Here is a 25,380-nt window from a genome sequence, read left to right as displayed (position 1 = left end):
TTAAGGTTAGGCAATTTCCTCCGAAGGGTAAAATCATCTTTTATTTAAGAAAAAACTCCAGCTATACGATTCAACGTGGATGGTTAAGATTCGTCCACCGACAACCACCTCTAGCTAGTCATGTTCATGGCTAGTGTAGTAATTTTCTCAAAATTTTAGGTCATTTTCATAGCGACATGAATGGCAAGGAGCGTAATTTTATCAAAGTTGAGAGATTTTTTTTTAAATGACCTTCTCCCCTTTTCAGCCCAATCCCTATTTTGCTGATAGAGGTAGCAAGTCTTCCCCCTCTGTATCCGCTCCATACTCTGACGAAGACAGCGAGTCTCTCGCCTCCATCTCCCCCTGTATTCCAAAGAGTTGGGCTAATTTGCTAATGAGGAGCCCTTACCATGGATAGAGAGGGCGGGTGAGATTGCCCTTATTGTGGAGCCATGTGAGGTGGGGAAGGAGGTGAACCGACAGGAAGATAGGCGGGGCAGGGAGGTGGGAATTGAAGGGGAGGCGAGGCGGTGGCGGGAAGGTGAGCAAAGAAGGTAAGAAGGAGAAGGCATGGAGGTGGATGGAGGCAAACTACCAAGGATCCAAACGGCAACTGGGAGGTGGGCGACAACGGGAAGGGGGGCTATGGTAGGGAGGCAGTAGTGAGAAGGAATAGGATTCACAGGTGGGGGATAGATTGAGGGTAGGGGGAGGTTATTAAAAAAATTAAAAAAAAATATATCTTTTTTAATAGAAAAGGTCTAGGCTAAGCTAGCTTTGGATCGAACTCGGCCCCAAGTATCTGACTTGGTTCAACCAAGCTAGAACACTTTTTAGAAGAAAAGTAATAAAAAAGGTGGCAACCAGTTCTTGACCTACTAAGAAACAATTATCCTTACTATCCTTATCTAATGGATGGTTAGGATCTTTTCCGCCTTTTCATAAAAAATAATAAAAGGGCATATAACACAACCCCCAATGTTAACATCTTGTAGTCTTCAATACTTCAAAAACTATATAAAATAAAATAAAATTTTGAGCTATTACATGTTATATAGTCATTGCAAATCCAAGAGCTTCAAAAATCTTTTAGAGATAAATCATAGATCTGTAGAGCAAGCAAAAACCTCTCATTGTGGATGCACCAAAAAATACTTATGATGACTAGAATAAGTTTCAAATTTGAAAACTCAACTCACTTAGATTGTACTTGATTTGAGTAGACTTCTAATTTGAACAAGTTAACTTGGAACAAACATTGTATCCTTCAAAAATTAAAAATATGAAAATACTTTTGGAAAATATAGAAAAGGAGATCAATTAAAGTGTAAACACAAAATAAAAGATTACTTATGCTACTAGAATCTAAATGTAGATTATTTAAAAAGAAAAATGATGAAGAGAAGACTATTGTTACTTTATAAAAGCCAACAAAGGAGGAAAAGGTTGCCTTCAAAGAGAAAATTGGGGCTACATGGAGGAAAGTGACATGAAACCAAAACTATAGTAGGTGATCATTGAATGTAAGACAATGAAAGGGACATGAAAGAATCATGTTGGGACAAAAACTTTGGAAAGAAGATATTATTCAATTTTCGTTTATTTGAGATCCAAAAGATACATGAATTGTCGGAATAGTTTCTTATTTATTTTGGTCCAAACATAAAAGAGGACATGTACTAGTTGCATTCTAGAATACAGAATACAATATTCTCTAAAAAAGTGAATAGAATGTTTTAAAATCGAGCGAAGGTTCAGAGTTATGTTATCTAAGTCACCAAAATCCAATTGTAACTACTTATCTATCTTGTAATTTGGCAAGTTTTCTTAATATGGATAGCTGGATTTCTAGGATGATTTCCATTCAAAGTCAAAGTCAAGCAACCCTACTTCATAGATGTGAGTAGGTAAAACTAGGCTTAGAAAATTTTCCTCTACTATGATTTCTAGGAGAGATTAGGCTTATTGATCCAAGAATGCTCAAGACCCTACCCGAGAGAAAGATTCATCCATATAAGGTGCATAAGTTGCTTGGTGGCTTTCTCTCAAGAATCAATAATCCTCCCATGAGCTATGTAGTCGGTAAGTGGTATTTGAATCTAAATAATATTGTATTAGTCATTCATAACTCTATATTAGAGAATAATGAAGGGAGATAAAACCTTGTATCCAATCACAAAGAAAGCAACTTATAATAAATAAAGCCTCTAAAATAATATTTCTTAGACTATTAATATTAGTTGTGCTTAATTATTCTTTTATTATTTAATCTCTATCTTCAATTTCAATCCCTTTCACTCTTTCTAGGGGGAACAAAGAATTAGTTGTCTAACTTGTAACTCTGACTAGATTCAATCTTCCAATGAAGTATAAAAACAGAAACCTATAGCTGGATAGTTAGATAAAGGAGGTCAGGTAATAACAATAGGTAAAAGAAGAACAATTATAATAGCATCTAGAGCTAAAAGAAAGAGTCATTGTGCAAAGATAAGAGAGAACAATAAAAACTAGAGGTAGAAATAATAGAAGAGGAGCACATTATTGAGCCAAGGATAGATGAAGAAAGAAGGAGGGCAACATAGAAAATGATATAATGCTGAGTTATAGGAGGTATGACGGTGGTTGCAATATTAACATGAAGGCTAAAATGTATACATAATGGGAGGAAGAAGGTTATAAAAAAATGTTAAGAAATATAAAGAAGGAAGGTTGCAATATCAGCATGAAATGAAGGATGGATGCATACTAGAAGATCAGAGCACACAACAACAACAAGAAAATAGGGGAGGATGGGAATTTGAAGCTATATGTTTCAAGTTTCTTAGTACATTTTGAAGTTTAGCCTATTGAGCTTGCTTCTTTCCTACCATATGCTTATGTATCATTTTTGATTTGTTAACTTATTTAAATTATTCTATTTAATATATTTTCAATAAATAATTAATTTTTTAAAGGAATATATTATTTTCAGTGAGATTGTCTCATTCTAGTGAGATTTAAAATTCAAAATTTCTATGCCAATTCTTGAGAGGCCTTTTGGAGCATTATTACCAATTTTTGTTTAGATTACTATTGAAAAAAAACTCCTAACATATGGTTTTACTTATCTAGCACCATGACATATAATGGCTATAAATTTCTAATCATTTTCTATAACTTTAGTACATCTTCTTTCTTCTCTCTTAGCTGTTTTTAGTTGACAACTAAAACTTCCAAAAAATCTCAAAAAGCTCTTGACAAGTGTGGCTTTAGCCGAAAATGGAGATTGCTATATATTGGGAGAACCTATCCAGTAAAGCTTATATAAAGGAGTGATCTTTATTTTCCAAGGCTGGTTCTCAAGCATGCACCTATCGTCTCATTTGTTTTAAAGTTAATCATCAATGAAAATTCAATTTTTTTGAGTTTCTAACTTTAAAATTTTAAAATCCTATGTCTTATTGATCAAAACAAAAATCAAGCTTTATATTTCAACTTTCTTACTATGAATTTGGAGTTTGGACCATTAAGTTTGGGCCTTTCTTACCATATGCTTATCTATCATTTTTCATTTATTAACTTCTTTAAATTATTCAATTTAATATATATAATTTTTGATAATAATTATTTTTTAAAAGAGTATATTTACTTTCATGAGATCCTCTCCTTCTGATGAGATTTGAAATTCAAAATTTCTTTTATAATTATTACACCAAAAACTCCTAACTTATGGTTTTAGTTATTTAGGACCATGATATATAGTGGCTATAAATTTCTCATTATTTTCTATAAATTAGTGCATTTTCTTTGTTCTCTCTTAGCTATTTTCTTTGACAATTAAAAGCTTTCAACAAATCTCAAAGGGCTCCAACAAGTGTGGCATTAGCTAGAAATAGAGGTTGCTATATACTGGGAGAACCTACCCAATAAAGCTTATATAAAGGAGTGATCTTTATTCTCTAAGCACTACAAGAAAATACATATTCAGCGACTAAGATTCTATTCGCCGAATAACCATATTTGGTCGCCGAAACCTTTTCATGACTAGTATACCCTTTGTAGCCAAACCCTAGTCACTGAAAGGTTTTAGCGACCAATATTGTGTGGTCACCTAAGGTACACAAACAACGACCAACATTTGGTTGCCGAAGAAAATTATCGGCGACCCAATCTGGTGTCGCTAATTTCAACGCCGACCAAATAGTTGGTCGTGGAAGGTTTGTCTTCCGCTACCAAAAAAATGGTCACTGAATGTCTATCTTCCCCCATTAATAGTTTGGTCGCAGAATGTATTGGAATGCATTGGCAACAAACATTTTTTGGTGGCAGAAAGTATTAACGTGTATTTAATTAACAATTCAAATTATAAGCTTAATATTTGTTTTTGGGCTCGTTCCAAATTCTGTATAACCAACACAGCCTATCCAATATCCATATTGCACAATACATTTGCTCATCCAAATAGAAGTATACACAATGTTGGAGAATCCATAATCATTCATTATAAATATCATCTATAAGTCTAAAGTCAAGCATACCTATTACCCATACATCACAATATTTCATCCATACCATATGTTAAGGTGATAATCATCACCAAACACATCAAAATGTAAATTAAAAATCCCAAAATATCTGATCTTGCTATTCATCCAAACAACTATCATGTAGACAAAAATATTCTTATACCAAAAACTGGATTCTGCTTGTAGACAACTCTACCATGATCATCTGAACAAAAGCTATCCATGTACCAGAAACTAGATTTCACATGCTCATAACTCCACCATGTATCTGAGAAAGTAAAAAAGAATACACAGTCAATAACCACATGTGAAAAATAATAAACTAAAATTCAAGTATAAGTTCACAATGACATTTCGCTTAATTTGGTCAAAATCTCTAAATAACCTACGTAATATAAATGAGAATACATACCAACGAGTATTTGTACCACCAGTTGAATACGTGGCCCCATTATGATGGAATCGGACACCGTTACAAAAGCACCCTGAATATATGTTGACTATCGGACGAGGACCGTTGGCCAATGACCATAATTCATCAGTAGCTTCCGGTGATCGCTGGTTTCGAAGTTGAGTCATCTATAACAAAAAAGTGACAATATGTTACTTCACTTTCAAATACAAGGATAACTCAAGGTGCCTACATGTTAATTAATTTTGCTTACGCGATCTTTGAACCACTTGGGAAATTCTTTACGTTGTCTGTTTGTGATGTCAACTTCACTCTCACCTTGTATGTAGTTTGTGTGTTCTCTATTCGACATTCCGTAACGTATAAGTAACATATAAGACTAAACAACTAAATATACAATAGCTGAACCTTAATAAGCAAGTTAAAAAAACATACTCTCGATATTGATCCACTTTTGAACTATTGTATAACAACAGTTAATTGATCCTTTTCTTTTATTAATTCCTGTATCATTTGATTTACTTGAACTCTTAAATGCATAGGACATGGGATATTAACTGACAGATCCTTTTCAATGTTGATGGTTAGTGAAGTAATAAAGATAGGTTGAAAACCTACAAGTCCTTTCTTAAGATTATCAATCACGGCACCAAATATGGATGACTGAGCTCAACATTGTTAGTTCTTTGGCTTAAATTCTCCATCTTTTTGTTTCTTCAGACCCACATGCTACTGAAGTTTGCCTGGGAAACTTAAAGAGGTTTCAATTCAGGGAGCTCCAGATTGCAACAGATAACTTCAGTAGCAAAAACATTCCAAGAAAAGGTGGCTTCGAAAATGTCTACAAAGGTCAGCTCCCTGATGGAACTTTAGTAGCGGTAAAAAGGCTCAAGGATGGAAATGCTGCGGGTGGAGAGATCCAGTTTCAGACTGAAGTGGAGATGATAAGCTTGGCAGTGCACAGAAACCTCCTCAGATTGTATGGATTCTGTATGACTGCTACTGAGAAACTTGGAGCGTATCCTAATATGTCCAATGGAAGTGTTGCTTCCCGACTCAAAGGTAAATCATACATTCTGTCTGATTCATGCATGGATTTCAAATTCCCATAAAAGATATATAGTATTTAGACTAGTATTGTAATTAATAAATAATTTTGAAATTTAAGTTGGCATCTGCTGAATAATCACAATTAGTATTACTTAGCGGTGATTCAGTGTGATTATCGAATAACCAAGTATCATGGACTGACTACAATGTAGGCTTTAGTTATCATCAGGATTTTAATTATTGAAAAATAATTAGAGTTTGGTCATTATAAGAACCATGGCCTCCTGAGTTTATAAATAGGGGAACGGGCAAACACTTAGGGGGCTGTGTGATCAAAATGTGGCTTTCATGCTTAAAGAGGAAAATCTAAAAGACAACAATACATGTGGAAACGATCTCGGAATGAGTGTTGAAATGATCCCGGACCTCATCGCGGCAGCTCCACCTACGACCAATTCACGGCCTCAGCAGAGGGAGGAGGAAGAACCCTCTCTGCCTTGCCTACCTGCAGCAGGAGAAGGAAAAGAACCCCTCAGAGGAGGGAAGGAAGAATCCTAGCACGGCTGTCGACAACTGCGGCCACGGCAGCGATCAAGCGCGGCGCTGGATCCACAGGCGGAGACCCTAGGTAGGTTCCTTCCCCCTTCCTCTTCCTCTTCTTCTTTTCTTTTATTTTGTTATCATGGGGTAAAAGGAAACGGGGTTAGGGTTTACCTCGCTCCGGGAAGAATCAGTTGTGGGTTCTGAAAACCCTAGCCGACGAGCAAGAAGGAGGGGGGCATTGACGGGGTGATGTAGCCGCGATGATCTCGTCCCGGGTGAGAGTTGAATCGGCCGATCGGGGGGCGTGATGTAGCCGTGCTCGCCGTCGACGGGGAGGCATAAGGGTCGGCAAGGGGGAGCCGGAGAGGGGAGACAAGAAGGGGGAGCCGCGATGCCACAAGCCCTAACTCTCCAATCGGGACGACGCCAAGATTTAATCGGGACTGGGCTGATAGGGAAATACTTAGAATCGCCGATGGACTAAGTAAGTCGGTCTACAAGCCAAATTTCATATCAAACTATTTTTTATCTATAAGACTAATTGGACGGAACTTGATGTCTCCCAGCTCCCCACTCACAAGGACAAAAAAAAAATTTCAGACCTTCTTCGAAAATCCAATCCCATTGCAGGAAAGTAGCAGTAGGGGTGCAAATGGGTCATGACCAGCACCATGAGATTTAAAAATGAGAAAAAGGAATTTAAGTTTTCTGAAGAGCGATTGGAATTTTGATTATCGAAGGAATTTAGGCGGGACGGCGGGCACACTTAGTTTCATTTTGGATTTCCCTCCTTTTATTTTTTTTTAATTTATGATTACTCAAAAATAATATTTTTAATATTTTTGGAATTAAAAATTAAATTTGGTGACTGAAATTTCTGTCAATAATCCGTCACTGCCAAAAATAATCTTTTAAAAATTTATAAACACTTGGATTACGATATTTGTGATGGCTAAATTTGTCACCGTCTGGTTGCAATTTCGGTTATCATTTTTCTGACAGATACCCCGTCACTACGATGGTCACTAAGTTTTGGCGCCCATCCTACTCGCGTATTCTGTGACCAGTCTGTCACTAATCTATCACTAAGTTTACACCACGGTGACCAAATTTCTGTCGGTCACTAATCCGTCACAAATAGTGACAATAACGGTTCGTCACTATACGCGTGTTTTCAGGTAGTGTTGGGATGCCGACGTCGAAGAGACTCGCGAACGGGCGAACGGGTGAAGGCAAGGAGATAAAGCCGAATAGAGGAATAGGGAATTAGCTAGGGTTTGTTTGGTTTCTTACACGTCCCCTACATGCATGCGTTTCTCGACTACATTTTTTTTAGTCACTGGAGGTGAACCTTTAGGGACCAAAATTTGGTCGCCAAAAATTTTACCTCTAACCCGCGCAAAATACTGGACTCGCGCCAACTTGGTTTTGATTTTCCACGATCAAATATGCATTTAGTTGGTGTACGACAATCATTCAGTAACTAAAAAGGATGCATGCAAATTTATTTCTAAGCGGATTTTCGATCCTGCCCGTAGGATGTCCAAGAATTCTATATATTTCTAAGCGGATTCCCGTTCCCACGTCCGCAGGCCGCGTATCCTGTCGATCCGTATATTTATTTGACAAGGAGTCAAGCACCGAGCTCGAGCTTTTAAAATTATATTATAATAATAAAAATAAAAAAGAATTTAAGTATGTAGAAAAGTTGTGGGATTGAGATTCAGCCAAAGAGACGAGGATATGCCTAAGTGAATTAAGGTATTAAACGGCACCGTTTGAAAATAAGCAGTTTTTTTTTTTTTTGAACTTAGAAATTAGCATCTTATAGGGGCTAGTACAACATCGTTCGGTTTTACGGAAACCTTCCACTACCAAAAGTTTGGTCACTAAAAAACTCAAACTTTCTGCCCAATTTTTTTATCGAAAAAAGGCGCCATTCATAAAAGTTTTCCTCGACTAAATTTTTTTTAGTCGTTGGAGGTGAACCTTTAAGGACCAAAATTTAGTCGTCAAAAGTTTTACCTCCAGCCCTGCCAACTTGGTATTGTTTTCCGCGACCAAATATGCATTTAGTCGGTGTAGGACAATTATTCAGTAACTAACAAGATGTTAGTCGTAGATAGCCTTAGTTTCAGCGACCAAACTTTAGTCGCCAAACGTTTTACCTCCACCCCGCCAACTTGGTTTTGATTTTCCGCGACCAAATATGCATTTAGTCGGTGTAGGACAATCATTCAGTAACTAATAAGGATGTTGGTCGCAAATAGCCTTATTTGCAATGACCACTATTCATTTAGTCGCCGAAAGTGGTCGCTGAAAGTGTATTTTCTTATAGTGAAGGCAGATTCTCAAGCATGTACCTATCACCATTGTTTCTGTTTGGTAGTATTTTCTTATAGAATGGCATGATTAGGGGTTGTGTTGGGCATGCTACCTATCGCCATTGTTTCTATTTAGCAATATTTTCTCATAGAATGGCATGATTAGAGGTTGTGTTGGGCATGCTAGAATTTTGGATCAAAATTTTTGACCTATCCTTATCCAAAGATCAGGTTGTGTCTCCTCAAGTCTACAAGTTAGGCTCGAGTATGTTATGACAAGCGCGCGCACACACACACACGCCTACCCCACCCATCTGCCCACCCACACACCTTTTTAGTTTTCATCAGGTTTGGGTCACATGTATTTAGGGGTGCAAATGGGTCGGATCGAATTCTGGGTGACTCCGATCCGACCCGATTTTTTGTTCGGATTCTAATTTTGGATTCAGACTGGACCCAGTTGAAGATCGGATCGGGTCCGGATCGGGTCCGAATCGGATCTTATTTTTTTGTGCTTTTGGAAAAGCATTTGGGTAAATCTAATTTGGTCATATCATAATTATGAGGTGCTGGGTGACCCATAACTAGAAAGAATTGCAATTGACCTCCAGTCAGAACAGATGACCCATGACTACTAACTAAATCGGTCTACAAGCCAAATTTCAGATCACACTTTTTTTTGTCCATATGACTGATTGGACGGAACTTGGTGTCTCCCAGCTCCCCTCTCACGAGGACAAAAAAAATCCCAGACCTTCTTCCAAAATCCAATTCCATTGCAGAACACTGGCACATGACCCATATTCAGTTCAGTGTTCCCTCACTTCCTCCCTGCAAAAGTTAAAAAAAACAGGAGCCAAAAAACAGAAGGAAAAAAAAAAAAAAAAAAGCCAGCTACCGAGACACCAGAGGTATCAACAGTATAATAGATCGAGATAGAATCCTAATGGACCAATAGTGCCATGACCCACCAAAAAAAAAAAAAAACAAACTCCCTTTTGCTATTTCTCCCCCCTCCCCCCCCCCTCTCTCTCTCTCTCTCTTCGGTCCATTTGGGTCGGATCGGGTCCATTCGGTAAACCTAGACCCGACCCAAAAAATGATTCGGATCCGATTTTAGGACATAACCCGGACCCATGGATCCTAAAATTCGGATCGGATCGGATCGGGTCAGGTCTCGGGTCGACCCGACCCATTTGCAGCCTTACATGTACCTTTACCATACTTAAACTTAGATATGAAATTTTTGAGAGGTTTATATTTTCCCAATACACCTGACTCATAGGCCTAGAGTTCGAATCAACTATAGACCTGCAAATAGTAGGAGTTGTTCGGTTGTCTAAGGTATTTCTAAATATGTAACCATAAAACATGACCTTATGTAAGGGAAGTTGCATGAAATATAGGGAGGTACTTGTTTCATAGAACTCATTTTCAAGATTTATTACTTGCTAGGGAAACTTGCTTTAGTAAAACTTGTAAAATAAACATCACCTTGGATTTAATATGTCAATTACAGAGTCACTTTAATTTTGAAGAAAAGTGAAATAAATTTAATAATAATATAGTCCTTCATGTGTGCAACTATGACAAAATATGACAAGGCAAGAATGGCTGTCTTATCTAATCATTAAATATTCTCCTTGTTTCATCATGTTAAAGAAAGGGAAAAAATGAAGAGAAACCGAAGAAACTCCCTATGGGTTCACAAAGAGAATGTGGATAGCGTGATCCATGAATTAGAATCCTCTTCGATCTAAGCATGAAATGGATTCTCAAGCATGCACCTACCATCGTTATTTTTTTTTTTGCAACATATTCTTATATGAATGACATGATTGGGGGTTTTATTGTGTACATCCTATCCTAGACCAGAATTGGACATTCTAGAGTTTGGATCTAAGATTTTAACATGTAACCATCCAAGGATCAGGTCAGATCCAAGCAGTCTATATTTCTCAAGTTTTAACAAGTTTACAAGTTAGGCTTGAGTATATTAAGATCACCAAATAATGATCGAGGTTATATTGAGTACGAACCCCTCCCCCCAAGCTTGGGTCAGGCCTAGGTTCCAAATCAAATGTAGATCTACATATCTTAAGAACATTTGGTTGTCTATGATATTTCTAAAATAGGTAGACATAAAACATGATCTCTTGTAAAACAAGTTTCATGAAAACATGGAGGTACTTGTTTCATAAAACTCATTTTTTGAGCTTATTACTTGCCATTTATGGAAAAATAGGTCATACGAAAACCATCAAGTGACCATTCTAATTTAAAACTCAATCCCCTTGGATTGAATATGTCAATTACAAATAACCACTTTAATTTTGCTGAAAAGAGAAGAAATTTTAATAACAATAGAGTACTTCATGTGCAGTTATGATAAAATGTGAGAAAACATGAATGGTTGTTTCTCATCTAATCATTAAAGATTTTTTTTTACGTCATATTAAAAAAGAAGAAAAAAAAATGAAGAGAAATTAAAGAAACACCCCAAATGTCTGCAAAGAGAGTATGGATAGTGTAATCCTTGAGTTAGGATCCTCTCCAATATTCTAGGCACAAAATGAGGAGATCTAGTCTTCCAATCACGGCCATTTATGATTGACATAATAGCCGCGATTGGGTGAGACCCAAATAGCATTATAATATCTAGACCAGGGGGGATCCCATGCTATGATCCTCTACCAAGTCCTATAGCAAACTGCTGTAAAAGAAACCAAATTTAGGCATCAAAATTTAAGGGCTAACAATGAGATGATGTTGAATATTTGAAAATATGGAGTTGCACAAGCTGGTTGCCATCCAAGTCTCACTCTTGATATTCATATTATACTAGCATATAACCTAAACGATCAATGATTTATAATTTTCTCTTTTCTCCAACTATTGTTGAAATGTAATGTAGCATGCAACGAGTTAAAATAAATAGAAAGTTTTAATAGCCAATTTTTTCCTATAAAATAAGCAACGAACTATAATGAATGTTGAGCAAAAATTTCTATAATTTATGTCTATGCCACTAATTTCTATATAGCAAGAAGACCCTGTGCAATATGCTGGTACAATTTTTTTCTCACTTTTTCAATTATTTTACACAATCAATGATTTATAATTTTCTCCTTTTTCTAACTATTGTTAAAATGTAATGTAACAATGCAACAAGCTATAATAAATAGAAATTTTCAATAACTAAATTTTTGCTGTAGAATATAACGAACTTCAATGATTGCTAAGCAAAAACTTTCATTATTTATGTCTATACCACTAATTTTTATATGGCAAGCAGGCTCTATGCAATATGCTGATACAATTTTTATTTTATATTAAGCAACAAATTAATGATAACCCATCACAGTAATATCGGTATCATTAATACAAATGTGTATGTAGCAAATGGAGAGTTTTGGACAATTTGAGCCTCTATTTTGGATATGTATAATAGATAATAAAATAGTAGAAATGTAAAAATCTGGATTATTTTCAAAAGTATTTCAAATATCTTACAAGAATGCCGTAACCAAGGTTTTTTTAGATCCCGTTAGATAGGGTGTTCCTGTTTCTCTATGAAATGTGATGCTCCATTGTCCCGCACCATCTCGACAATAGTCTCAGTCAAGTGTCATGGTAGATATCCTCTGGCCCTCTCTTCTTTTTCTTTATTTTATTTTTTCTTTCCTTCTTTTTCGTCTTCTTTCTTTCGTTCTTCTTTTTCCTCCTTTCTTTCTTTATTTTCTTTTTTTTTTAGCTTTCATCTTTTTCGTTTCTTCTTCTTCTTGTTTTTTTTTTACTTTTTCTTCTTCTTCTCTCTTTTTATCTTCTTAATGCTTTCCTTTTTTTTCTTTTCTTTTCTTCTTCTTTCTTTCTTTCCTTTTTTTTTTGTTCCCTTTCTTTTTCTTCATATTTTTTCTTCTTTTTTTTTTCTCTTCTATCACTCAGTATTGTGACGAGTGTACGGAGACGGAGGAGACGATGGATCATGTTCTTTTGCAGTGCCCCAGAGCTAGGGGCATTTGGAGCCGATCGCCCACATTGCTACCCCATTCAGTTGAGTCGACACAGGATTTGATTCAGTGGTTGAGAGTGGCTATGCGGCGGCCGAGCACGGCTGAGGCCGGGATCCGGGGGGCATATTTGGCTTACTCCATCTGGCTGGATAGGAATGCCGGCATTTTTGAGGGTAGACGGTCACCCCCGCGGCTGGTGATGGACAGAGCCATGCGTCTTGCTAGGGAGGTCTCTACCACTGCTATCACTTTCACTTCTGAGATGGCCAGGGACACCTGGGGTACTTCTTCTGCTGTCACAGCGCCCAGGTTCGCCCTAGTCTCTTGGGTACCCCCACCCCTTGGTTATCTCAAAGTGAATTTTGATGGTAGTAGGTCGGCAGATGGGGTGTCAGGAGGAGTTGGTTTTGTTATCAGGGACCATCTCGGCAGTTTGATAGCAGCCGGTGGCCGCCGTGCGCCGGGATTTACCATAGTTGGTGCGGAGTTGCGGGCAGCCTGGGAGGGGATATCCTATGCGAGGCAGGTACTACGTGCTGAGCATATTTGCCTTGAGGGAGACTCCTCTGTGGTGATAGAGTGGATTCGGGGAGTGGACAGACATGGGGATGATCATCCTCTCATCCGTGAGATTCGGAGATTGGCTCAGGAGTTGAGCATCTTCCAGGCTTCACATGTTTTTCGGGAGGCGAACAGTGCAGCAGACTGGGTCGCCTCTTATGCCGCTCGGCACTCCGGAGAGGTCATTTGGACTTCGTTAGGAGATACTCCCTCTACGTTGCACTCTTTACTTTATTTTGATTTGGCTGGATGTACTCAACTTAGAGTTATATGAATTGCCGTTTTCAAAAAAAAAAAAAAAAAAAAAAGACCGATCCCATTCAAATTCTCTTTTTCATGGAAACGAGATGGGATAATAAGGATGCTCCATTTCCCTGTCGAAATATAAAAGTTTGATTGTAACTTTATTTTTTTAGCCAATCAAATGGAGTTTCTACTTCTCTCTTTTCTCAAAAAAAAATAATTTAGAACTCGTTTGGTATTACTTTTATTTTTTATTTTTATTCCGGAAACAGGATGAAAAAAGTTGTCACCATCAGTATGGGCACCAGTTCAACCATGTAGTTAGTTCTTCTTTATCTTCTCTCCGGTATGACTTGCATGTATACTACTTGTTGTAAAATGGATGGAGCGGCATTAATAGTTATAGTAATGTCTGAAACCAATGTGAAGTGGATAGAGTTTGATCACCTAACCTTTTCTTTTTTTTTTTCTGGTTCGTCCCAATGCGCACCTTTCCGGGAAGATTGCTCGGACACGGCACGGCGGTAAATTGCACATCGCCGGCCTTGCCTTAGTTCTAAATCGGGCATTAAAAAAAGAAAAAAAAAGAGATATTTTTTGTCCTCCAGCTCAGTCTAATCGTATACAAACAAAAACAGCACTCAGACAGGCGGTCCAGATTGACGGCCCCTCCCACGATACGGTGTACCCACCGACCAAGTGGGACCCACCTGTTCGAAATATAAATCATCCTGAGCATCCCCCAATCCCCCATTTCCACCACTTTCCTCTTCGCCCATCCCTCCATCCAAACCCTATCCAATCCATACCCCTCTCCTTTCCTCTTCCATCCAACCGAAATCGATGGGTTTCGAGAGAACCGACAACGGCGAGGCGAGCTCGTCGTCTCACAGTCTGGTGGACCCGACGAGCCCTCTCCTCCCGCCGCACCCCTCCGCTCCCCTCTCCTCCCAGCTCAAAACCTTTGCGAACGTCTTCATCGCGATCGTCGGCGCCGGCGTTCTCGGCCTCCCCTACACCTTCATGCGCACCGGCTGGGCCGCCGGCGCCGCCCTCCTTGCCGTCGTCGCCGCCCTCACCTTCCACTGCATGCTCCTCCTCGTCCGCACCCGCCGCCGCCTCGACCTCGACCGCGGCTTCTCCAAGATCGCCTCCTTGGGCGACCTCGGCCTCGCCGTCGCCGGCCCCTCCGGCCGCGCCGCCGTCGACGCCATGATCGTCCTCAGCCAGTGCGGCTTCTGCGTCGGCTACCTCATCTTCATCTCCAACACCCTCGCCCACCTCTTCCGCCTCCCCTCCAATCCCTCCCCTTTCCTCGCCCCCAAAGCCCTCTACATCTGGGCCATGCTCCCCTTCCAATTAGGCCTCAACTCCGTCAAAACCCTCACCCTCCTCGCCCCTCTGAGCATCTTCGCCGACGTCGTTGACCTCGGCGCCATGGGCGTCGTCCTCGGGGAGGACGTCGCCGCCTTCCTCGCCTTCCGCCCGGCCCTCCGCGCCGTCGCCGGCCCCTCCGCCCTCCTCTACGGCGCCGGCGTCGCCGTCTACGCCTTCGAGGGCATCGGCATGGTCCTCCCCCTGGAGGCCGAGGCCGCCGACAAGTCCAAATTCGGCAAGACCCTCGGGCTCTCCATGTTCTTCATCACCCTCCTGTACGGCCTCTTCGGCGTCCTCGGCTACTTGGCCTTCGGCGACAACACCCGCGACATCATCACCACCAACCTGGGCACCGGCGTGGTCACCGTCCTGGTCCAATTGGGGCTCTGCATCAACCTCTTCTTTACGTTTCCGGTGATGATGAACCCGGTGTTCGAGGTGGCGGAGAGGTGGTTTTGCGGGAAGAGGTACTGCGCCTGGCTGCGGTGGTTGCTGGTGGCGGCGGTGAGCTTGGCGGCGATGCTGGTGCCCAACTTCGCCGACTTCCTCTCCCTGGTGGGGAGCAGCGTCTGCGTCGTGCTCGCGTTCGTGCTGCCGGCGGCGTTCCACCTGAAGGTGTTCGGGTCGGAGCTGGGGTGGGGCGGGGTGGCCGCCGACATGGGGTTCGTGGTGCTGGGCGTCGCGCTGGCGGTGTCCGGAACCGTGTCGTCGCTCCGTGAGATCCTCTACTCCGTGGAATTATAATTTCATCATTTCTACTATAATTGTATTTTAAATAAATTTTTGGTACCATCACCAAAAAAAAAAAAAAATGGTAACTGTTTTTTGTAATAATCGTTTGGGTCCTCTCTTGCTAAATGAGGAAACCTAACTTGCCTAACAACTGGCAAAATGAAAAAGGAATTAATGGAAGCAAGAGCAAAGTTAGATGCCAGTTGTTTTAGTGCATCACCTATTCTATTTTTGATTATTTCTAATATGGTTAGTTTTGTTATATTATAATTAGAAAGAAAGAGCAAGATCTTATGGTAGTGCCAAGTCACCTGTTACTTGGATCTATAGTCGCTTTTGGAGAATGGTTTAGCCAATTTAATTTTATTTTGGAGTAATTTTATATTATTTTATTTTATTTTATGTTGATTGGATTTGTTTATTTATTGTCATTTTAGAATTTTTATTGGATTGTTTTTTTTAGAAATTTTTTTGTTATTTTTTGATTTTATATATATAGATTCATGTATTTGTTTAGAATTATTAAATGATTGAATGAAAATAGCTTTTTTTTTTTTTTTTTCTGAAATTCTGATACGTGAGAGTTAGGTATTCTCTTTCTCCTTCCCTCTCTTTCTTATAATGGTCCTGCATCAACTTTGGTAGGTAGGGAAGAAATTTTTTGGTTTGCTGTGACATTGTCTTCCCCTGAGGGGTCAGACTTCATACGTTTGGGCAACTCCTTTCTCAGTCGAGAAGGGGTGCCGATTCCTCTTTCATTTGAAGCATACTGCCACGCCACCTTAGTAACCGTCCCGTGGGATTCAAGCCTCACAAGGAAGCAACAGAAAAAAAAAAAACTATGCTTGCTGTGGGCTGCGGCCACCCCATGGCCCTTAGGCTTCACAGAGAAAACAAAAGGAAAATCTCTTCTTCCAGTTCCCATGGACAACCGCTAATCCTTGTTCCCTCCCTGCGACCCAACGAAGAAGACTGTCATCGCAGCCTGATCCCTAGCCACAACCACCACTCGAGGCCGGGTCTGGGAAGAGGATTGTTCCACATCCGAGGCCGCCACGTGCCACGTGCCGCCTGCGGCGTCGCACTCGGCCATCACCGCAGGTAATCCTTCCCCTCAAAGCCCACGAAGGAACCTAAATCCAATTGGGTTGAAAAAAAAAAGAAAAAGAAAAAAAAAGAGAAAAAAAAAGAGATGTACGAGAATTGCACGTGGCAGACCGTAACGGGTTATCGGAGCGGGTCACGCTCGATAATCTAAATTCTAGCGGATCCAAGTTTAAAAAAAAAGAACTCACTGTTCATCTTCTTCCTCGTCCGTAGTGCTGCTCCACCCTTACCGCCTCTGCTTCGCCCTTGCCGTCGCCGCTTCATGCCTTCGCAATCGCTCACCGCCTCGAACCCTATTGCCACCCCACAACCCTCTCCATCTCCACCTTGCTTCCCTCGTCCCGGCTGCTCTCACAGCTGCCTCCACCACACCCTCCACACCCGCGCCTCTAATCTAAACCCTAAGGAAGCAACTCTGAGTTCTGCCGCCTCCCCACCACCCCTTGTAGGCCCGCCAACTTTCGCCGCACCCTGCCCCCTTCTTCTTCTTTTCCGATCACTCCTCTCGGCGTCTCGCCGATCCCCAACTCTCCCTCCCTCTTCTTGTCTCTTCGAGGGTTTCGGCATCAAAACCATTTCACGCCACAACAGATCCCGCCCCGCCCCCTTCTCTCTTCCCTTCCACACCGCCTTCAGCCTCCCTCCCGACCTTTTCCCCTCTTCACAACAAGGCCAACATCGAACCCACTTCAGCCCCCATCTCCCTTTCGAAACCTCAGGGCTTAACAGGCCCAGCTGTCCTACACCACCTCCCACCCACAAACCCCCTACTCCTCTCAATCCTTGGGCCCATAGGCCCAAACCCCACAAACCCCTCTATTTTTCGGCCCACCGGCCTTGTTCATTCCCCACCCCAATCAGGCCACCACAAACAGCCTTTGGCCCATTCGGCCCAAACCCCATCAGGCCCCTGCCTGCAGGTCCTTCTCTTCTTCGCAACCGGGCTGTTGTTGTCAGGATCGCCGCATCTTTTTCAGAGTTACTGAGATTAGGTTCGCCGAGCTGCTGTAATCAGGCCCCATTTGCGCCAATTGAAGAGACCGTTTGCTGCGACCGCATTTTTGGTTATTGCCCAACCCAACTTCGATTCATTTACCCCTTCGCCGAGCACAACATGAGCACATTGATGTTATTTTAGACGATCCAACAGTTTTTACCAGTGCTAGAGGTATCCAGTGCTCATTGATTCATTGGCGGGGATGACCAGCATTTGATGCCACTTGGCTTATGCACGAGGAGCTTCAGCAGATTGCCCTGAACCTGTTGGAGTACTACCAGAGCTATACCGCGCCACGTTCGTCGAGGTCGACTTCTTTCCACTTGGAGGAGCTGATGCGGACACCAGTGCTAGGTTATCTGTTACTCGGATCTATAGTCGCCACAGGAAGATGGTCCAACCAGTTTGATTCTATTTTGGAGGAATTTTATATTATTTTATTTTATTTTATTTTATGTTGATTGGGATTGTTTGCATATTGTCATTTCAGGGCCTTTATGGAATTGTTTTCTTTGTAGGGGTCTTTTTGTTATTTTTTGACTCTATATATATGAGTCTATGCACTTGTTTAGGGTTATTGAATGGTTGAATAAAAATAGCTTCATTTTCTCTAAAATCCTAGTGTGAAGCCACGGCCAGAGCCAGATGAGAAGCCTAGTTCTCCTTCTTTCTCTTCCTCTTCTCTTCTTCCTTCCTCTTCCCTCTCTTTTCTGTAGTGGTCGTGCATCATCTTGCCTCCTACCCAAGGAAACGTTAGATGATTTTACTTGTGATTTTCTTAGATATCTTTATATTTTCTTTTGATTGTTATGTCTTTTTGATCAATGTTTACTGTCCGGTCAAAAACTGAATCAGAGCTGAATGGTGCAAAAATAAAAAAGAAAAAACAAGCTTTTGTTGCTTTTTATAGTTAATTTATTTGGTCTCATGCTAGGGGTGGAATGCAAATGCCTTTTTTTTTATAAAAAAATAGGTTGGTAGGTTTTGGGTCAGGAACTGCAAAACTCTGCATGTAGAGTTGTCAATTGATTTGTGTAGCTCAAGCTTTACTTGAGATATTCAGGCCTAATTACGATGTGATTAAGGCAAGCTTGAAAATCTAGTTGTAGGATCAAAATTAGCTCAAGACAAGTTGAACGGACATCTGGCTCGGTCAAGCTTGGTTCGATAAGGCTTAAATATGGACATATATATAAGTATAAATTAATTATTGAATCTAATCAAATAGCTTATCTGTTCCCTTTGGTTTGGTTGACAATTGTTGAAAAGGAGAAGTTGTTGCCCAAGGTGACAACCCAAGAGGGGGGGAGGGGGGATGAATTGGGTTTTCTAAAAATTATGTTCCCTAATTTTTACTTTGAATTGAATGCAGCGGAATGATAAGATGTTATTTACTTAAGCTCTAGGCAATTACAAGTAAAGTAGTGGAAAATTAAGCTAGAGCAATTATACTATGGCTTTAGGGTGCAATTGATCTAAAATTAACTTATAATTGTATGATCAATTTTAATCTATGTGTATGATAAGAATGGAGAGGAAGCTAAGCAAATTCTAAACAATCACTTATAACTCTATAGAAAACAAAGCTAGAGATATTACATAATCAAGTATGAATGTAAGGCATGAAATACACGAGATAAGGCATCACAAACACAAAGATGTATAGTGGTTCGGTGCACCCCAGCACCTACATCCACTCCCCAAGACCTCTTGAGAATTTCACTATAATCCCTCAGATTACAGCCGGTTGTTTTACAAGCTCACAACCCAACTTGTTGTTTTGCGAGATCACAACGAACTCGGTCGGTTTTCACAGGCTCACCGACTAGAACCAACCGATTGTTTTTCCGGGTTCACAATCAAACCCAGTTGGTTTTCCCAAAGGCTCACCAACTACAACCTTACAACGATTGTTTTCCGGGTTCACAATCAACCCAGTTGGTTTTCCCAAAGGCTCACCAACCATAACCTTACAATGTTGGTTTTTCCTTTGGCTCACCAACAAATCTTAACCCCTTGATTCAATTCCTTGATTGAATCAAGTTACATGATATTAGAACATGAATTTAAAACAAATCAAAGCTTCTTAAACAAGCAAATATAACAATATAAACAAATAGGTAAAGAGAAGCCCTCAAACAAGTTGTGTAGATGAGGAAACTCGGCTTCTTCTTTACTTGACCCTCTTCTGATTTCGCACGAGGTAGAGGATCACTGAGGCAGCACACAGTTGGAGAGGAAGCTTTGGGATTCACTCGGATGCTCTTCTTCTCTCTATTTTGCTTTGAATGGCCCTTTTGTGCTTTTGGAAGATTTTTCTTTGAGATCTCTTTCCTAAGTGTTCTCTCCCACTTTCATAACTTCTTCCCTAGCTCTCCTCTTGATTTTATAGCTTTGGATGGCTTAGGAATAAAAATCTAGCCGTTAGAGACAAAAATAGAGCCGTTGGAGTCAAGAAAAAAGCTAGCCGTTACGCCTCCCAGCGTGCTGGAGTCGACTCGGCTAAAGTAGAAGTCGACTCGAGCACTGTAGCACTGAAAATCAACTCTCTGTTTTTTATCTATTTGCAGTCCTGGAGTCGACCTGCAGTCTCGGAGTCGATCTCGGAGTCGACTCGAGCACTGTAGCACTGAAAATCAACTCTCTGTTTTTTGTCTGTTTGCAGTCCTGGAGTCAACCTGCAGTCTCGGAGTCGACTCGAGCACTGTAGCACTGAAAATCAACTCTCTGTTTTTTTGTCTGTTCTCAGTCGGAGTCGACTCGTAAAGTTTCGGAGTCGACTCGAGCACTGTTCTTTGAAACTCCAAAGTGCCAGAGTCGACTCTGAACTTCCAGGAGTCGACTCGAGGACTATTCTTTTGAATCTTTCTTTGAATTTGCTCCTCCAACTTGAATCCTTTGAACTTGAAACTTGGGCTAATAAAGTGTAGCTTTCTTCCAACTTTTCTTGAGAGCTTTTGAGGCCTTCTTGTATTTTTCCAACTTGCTATGTTCCTTGCAAAACAAATTATCTTTCTTCTTGCAACACAAACATTAGTATTTATACTTCAAGATTTTGTGATCATCAAAATCAATCTTTAAATCAATCTTTGGGTCATCAGTCTCCCCCTTTTTGATGATGACAAAACTTGGAGTATATGCAATATAAAATATATTGTGTTCTGGAAGTAATGCATAGCTAAGTTGCATGAAGTAGAAAAATATATATCTTTAAAATATACTTCATGATAATGCTTTAGATTTAATCTTAACATAATCAACACATAAAGCATCATGAACATATACTCAGATATTTCTCCCCCTTTTTGACAACATCAAAAAGGTTGCAAGATAATGAAATATTAAGCACAAAGATAATGGTACTCAAACATTTCTGTTCCTTATTGTACTCTGATTTGCATGTCAAATTATTGCAAGAATATGAATCATATAACTCAAGGCAATAATGTTAGAAAAAGATTAATGAGCATAGATTAGAGCCAATTATAATAAGAACACATTGAATGTGGTTCCAAAGATAGTTTTCAAATCAAGTGTAGGTGAAATCTTTCTCAAGTTAATTCAAGAAGTACCAAGAATGATATTCAAAGAAAGCACGAATGAAAATCTAACCATTCTTTAATAATAAGTATGAAAGCTTGTTCATTTAAGATCTTTTGCCCAATATATTAAGTATTTTCGCAACATGAGAGCAATTGAACTAATTTTTAGAGTATAAGAACAAAATTTTTTTTAAAAAATATATATATATAACATCATGTTGGATCATTAATTTTTAATGGCTTCAAGGTTCTTTCATGAAAAAAAAATATTGTGGCATACATACCAAAATATGAATTCATAAAATTTATGATATATCTTAGAGCATACATAAAATGCAAAGCTTTGAAAGTTCTTTTAGAGTTCTTTTAAAGACTTTCTTTTATTCCTTAAAAAATAAGCACAATTTGATACATAAAAATATGAATTGGCACAAAATTGAAGTTCTAAAGAGCAAGCCAATTAGGACTCATTAGTGAATTCCAAAATAGATTTTCTGAGAGATACTCAAGAAAATTCAACACATTATTCTCCCCCTTTTTCAATAAGCTAGAGGCTCTTAAGATCAACTGTTTAAATTGCAATTTGGTTCATGATTTATGCATACGATATATTAACCAAATAACAAGCCTCAAGGTGTATCATAAAGATTTTTATATTTAAATTTCAGATGATACCTATTGGAGGATATTAGGATCACTTCTCATTTTGGTATTCTTTCTCTCTTCTTTAGTTATGGATTTATGCGATTAAGTTCCATATGATCTCTCATTCTGAAAATTTCTTTCTCCCCCTTAATTGATCATTCCACTTAAGAGTTTAGAATTTGAAGATAATATTCAATAAAACATTCAAGTTGTCAATCTGAAAAGTATATGTTCTATAAGTTTCAGCATATTTTCATAAAACTCAAGGTTTGAGATAAGACAACCTTTATAGAACTCATCTCAAGGTATAAGCTTATTATATAACTAAAGTAAGTTATGCAATATAAGGAGGTTCATCAAAATCAATCCATAAAATATAAAAGATATGCATCATATGATGGTGGCTTTTGAATAAGATGTAAAATCCTGATATGTCTAAGCTCCCCCTCAAAAGATGAATTCTTCTTTAATCATTCTTTTCTTTTTGTTGAATTTCAGATTTTAATGATAAGCGTAAATAAAAACAGAAATTCTATGATATCAAGAATATAGAGTGATCTAGATTTATTCAAAATTTATAGCAATCACTCTTTTTAATCCTTCAAGAACAAGTTATGCTTCCTCTAAATATTTGAGAAAATGTATAGAAATATTAATCAGAAAATGATTCATTTGAAGCTCAATTTCTTTAAAAAATATTTACATTTTCTTTCTTTTAAGAATCATTTGAGTGAGCTGAAATGTTTCTAGACTTAAGATCATTCACTCTTTTTTTTTTAAAAAAAAAATATATTTTGATGGAAGTCTTTAAGAATGTAGGAGAGAAAAAATATATAGATGATCATTGAAGTATGTATATTTATAGAACTCAATTTCTTAATCATAGTTTTTCAGCAATGTATATATGAAGCACAATAAATCTTTTCAATATCAAAATAAAATCATATATTTAAAAATATTTATTTGCAATCAAGATCATCGAAAGACACATCATTTAGACCAATATTAGTACACTTTAAAGATAAGAAATGATATGTTTCAGATGCGTATCGGGGCAAGCAATCAATGCATCAGAATTATTCTATTTTTCTTAAACTGTAGTTTTTATCTAGAAATCATATTGAGTTTAAGCTTTTATCCAAAATCAGATTCTGAATTTTATAAAGATTTTCAATAGAGGCATTCAAAACATAATTTGAGATATGTATCTTCTACATTGTAGCTCATCTTAAATCATTACAATTGAAAGCACATATTTCAAACATATAAGAGCATATTCAGAATATTTGTATTTAATGTTGAGTTTTAGTACGAATTAGAACATTATGTACCAAAGTTAGGCAAGTCGAAGGATAAAACAAAATCAATTCATTTTTCCTAAATAGAGATATCCTTCTCTTCTTCTTTTTATAAATTTATTCAACTTTTAGATTTCAAAGATGATTGTGAACGATAAATCTAAAATTTCTTTTTAATAATACCAAAAAAAAAGTTTATGTAGTATTTTAAATTTTCAATCAAATTATCCAAGCATGGAGCATTACAAAATATTGAGAACCCATAATTCAAAACATCATGCCACATGCAAAATATATTATGTGTTAAGTCATGCATTAAAATATTAAGAATAAGCATATCAAGGATCAAAATCAATTCTTTTCAAATGAACTCCCCCTATTTAAATATAATCTTCCACTAATTTCATCCTTAAGGTGTGTTTCCAAGTGATTAAAGCTTGACTTGATTCTTCTTATATACTTTCATTTACTTTGTCATTCATTTCCTCTTTTTTTTTTGAATTTCTTTTCTTAACCAATTAACGAACATTTTGATATTGTTTTTTGTTTTTACTTTCTTATGCTCTATACTCTATTTGCTCCCTATCTGGTGGAGTTGGAAGGGGCACGAGGTACTACCACTAGCCTTCCTCTTGTGCCGTCCCTAATATACCCTACACCGAATAGTTGGGTCAAATAGTGCCGAGTACTACCACTAGCCTCCCCATTGGCACCATCCCTATGATGAGCAATATAGAAAGGTTAAAATATTTACTTCAAATTCTCTCTATTTAAGTGTAATTCATTATGGATTTTATCCTTCCAAAAGAATACTCACACAAGTCTCACAAATATGCCGAATATATTATGCTTGTTTTGTTTTTCCTTAAGATTGGAGTATTTGCCTTTACTTAGATTTTACTTCTCTTGAATAATGTCCATTTTCTTTTCTTTATCTCTCTCTTTTTGTTATTCTCAAGTAATTTACATGAAAGAGCAGAATAAAGAAATAATCTTATGTATCATATAGATGTATATCATGCAAACTACATTTTCATTATGCTCAAGAATTCATAGCTGCTCACAAGTTATTTTAAATCAAAATTTTAAGCATAAACTTGTGTATTTCATGGTTATGACATAGGCAAAGATATATTTTAGTTTGGGCAAACCATGAAACAATTTCTAAAAGCATAAGTCAATTAATATATATATAGACATGATATCAAGAAGTTAGTAATCAAGGACTTTAATCATGCCACAATAAGATCTAAGTCATTGACTTTGCTTAACTAATTTACAAGTGAGGTATTTAGAATTACCAATTCATTTTATATTCTTCAAGTCAAATACCTACTAGATTTCTTATGTGTAAACTTTTGGCTGAAGAAAGTCCCCCTTTTTGTTTGCATGTGAATGTTTATTGTATCTTATGTGAAGGAAAGTCATTAGTTTCTTCAAGATACAAACCATTCATCCAACATATTTTTAACTAGATGACTCAATATAAGATATGACAATAGTTGAATGTTGAGTCACTTTACTCAAGAGATTGCCTAAATATAAGCAAGCACATATCACTTGAACTTAAGAGATAGTTTCATTAACCAAGATGGTTCAAGGACAAGCATGTGAGGCAATAGAAAGATTCATCAAGATCAAATCAATTTCTTATTTTCAAAATCAATTTAGCTTAGATTCTATTTGCTTAAGATAATTATCAATAAGGCATGCTAGCTAAGTTTTGATCAAATTGCCTTAAACAATTATTTCTATCAAAATTCAGATTATGATTCATTTGTTATCAATAAAATATGATTCATTAGAGTTAGATTGAAGTCTTGCACAAGGGCACATAATAAGCATACAATCTGGTCTACTAGCTGTATGATAAAATAATTATTCTATCATGCTTCAATACATCTTTAAAACAATAGATCTACTTTGCTCATCCTTTTCAAATTCTACAAGATGGGGTCATAGACATACCTTCTTCATGTCAATCTTCTATAAGAGTTTTCTTGTGGACTAACTTTGGTCAATGAAGATCCCCTTCCTGGTTTATCTTAA

At 38.3% G+C, this 25,380-nt stretch overlaps 1 pseudogene across 1 annotated transcript; it reads left to right on the top strand.

Moving 5' to 3' along the window:
• Positions 1-14,376: 14,376 nt before the first annotated feature.
• Positions 14,377-15,944, top strand: LOC103723599 (amino acid transporter AVT3B pseudogene; annotated as a pseudogene). Its single transcript, XR_015987826.2, has one exon. The product of XR_015987826.2 is annotated as an amino acid transporter AVT3B pseudogene (transcript).
• Positions 15,945-25,380: the final 9,436 nt, after the last annotated feature.

Source organism: Phoenix dactylifera, chromosome 6 (assembly GCF_051530095.1).
Source record: "Phoenix dactylifera cultivar Ajwa chromosome 6, Ajwa_hap1_PhDact_Kaust_v1.1, whole genome shotgun sequence".
Taxonomy (NCBI): domain Eukaryota; kingdom Viridiplantae; phylum Streptophyta; class Magnoliopsida; order Arecales; family Arecaceae; genus Phoenix; species Phoenix dactylifera.
Note: the sequence above shows the minus strand (reverse complement) of the source record. Positions and strands in the feature narration are given on the sequence as shown.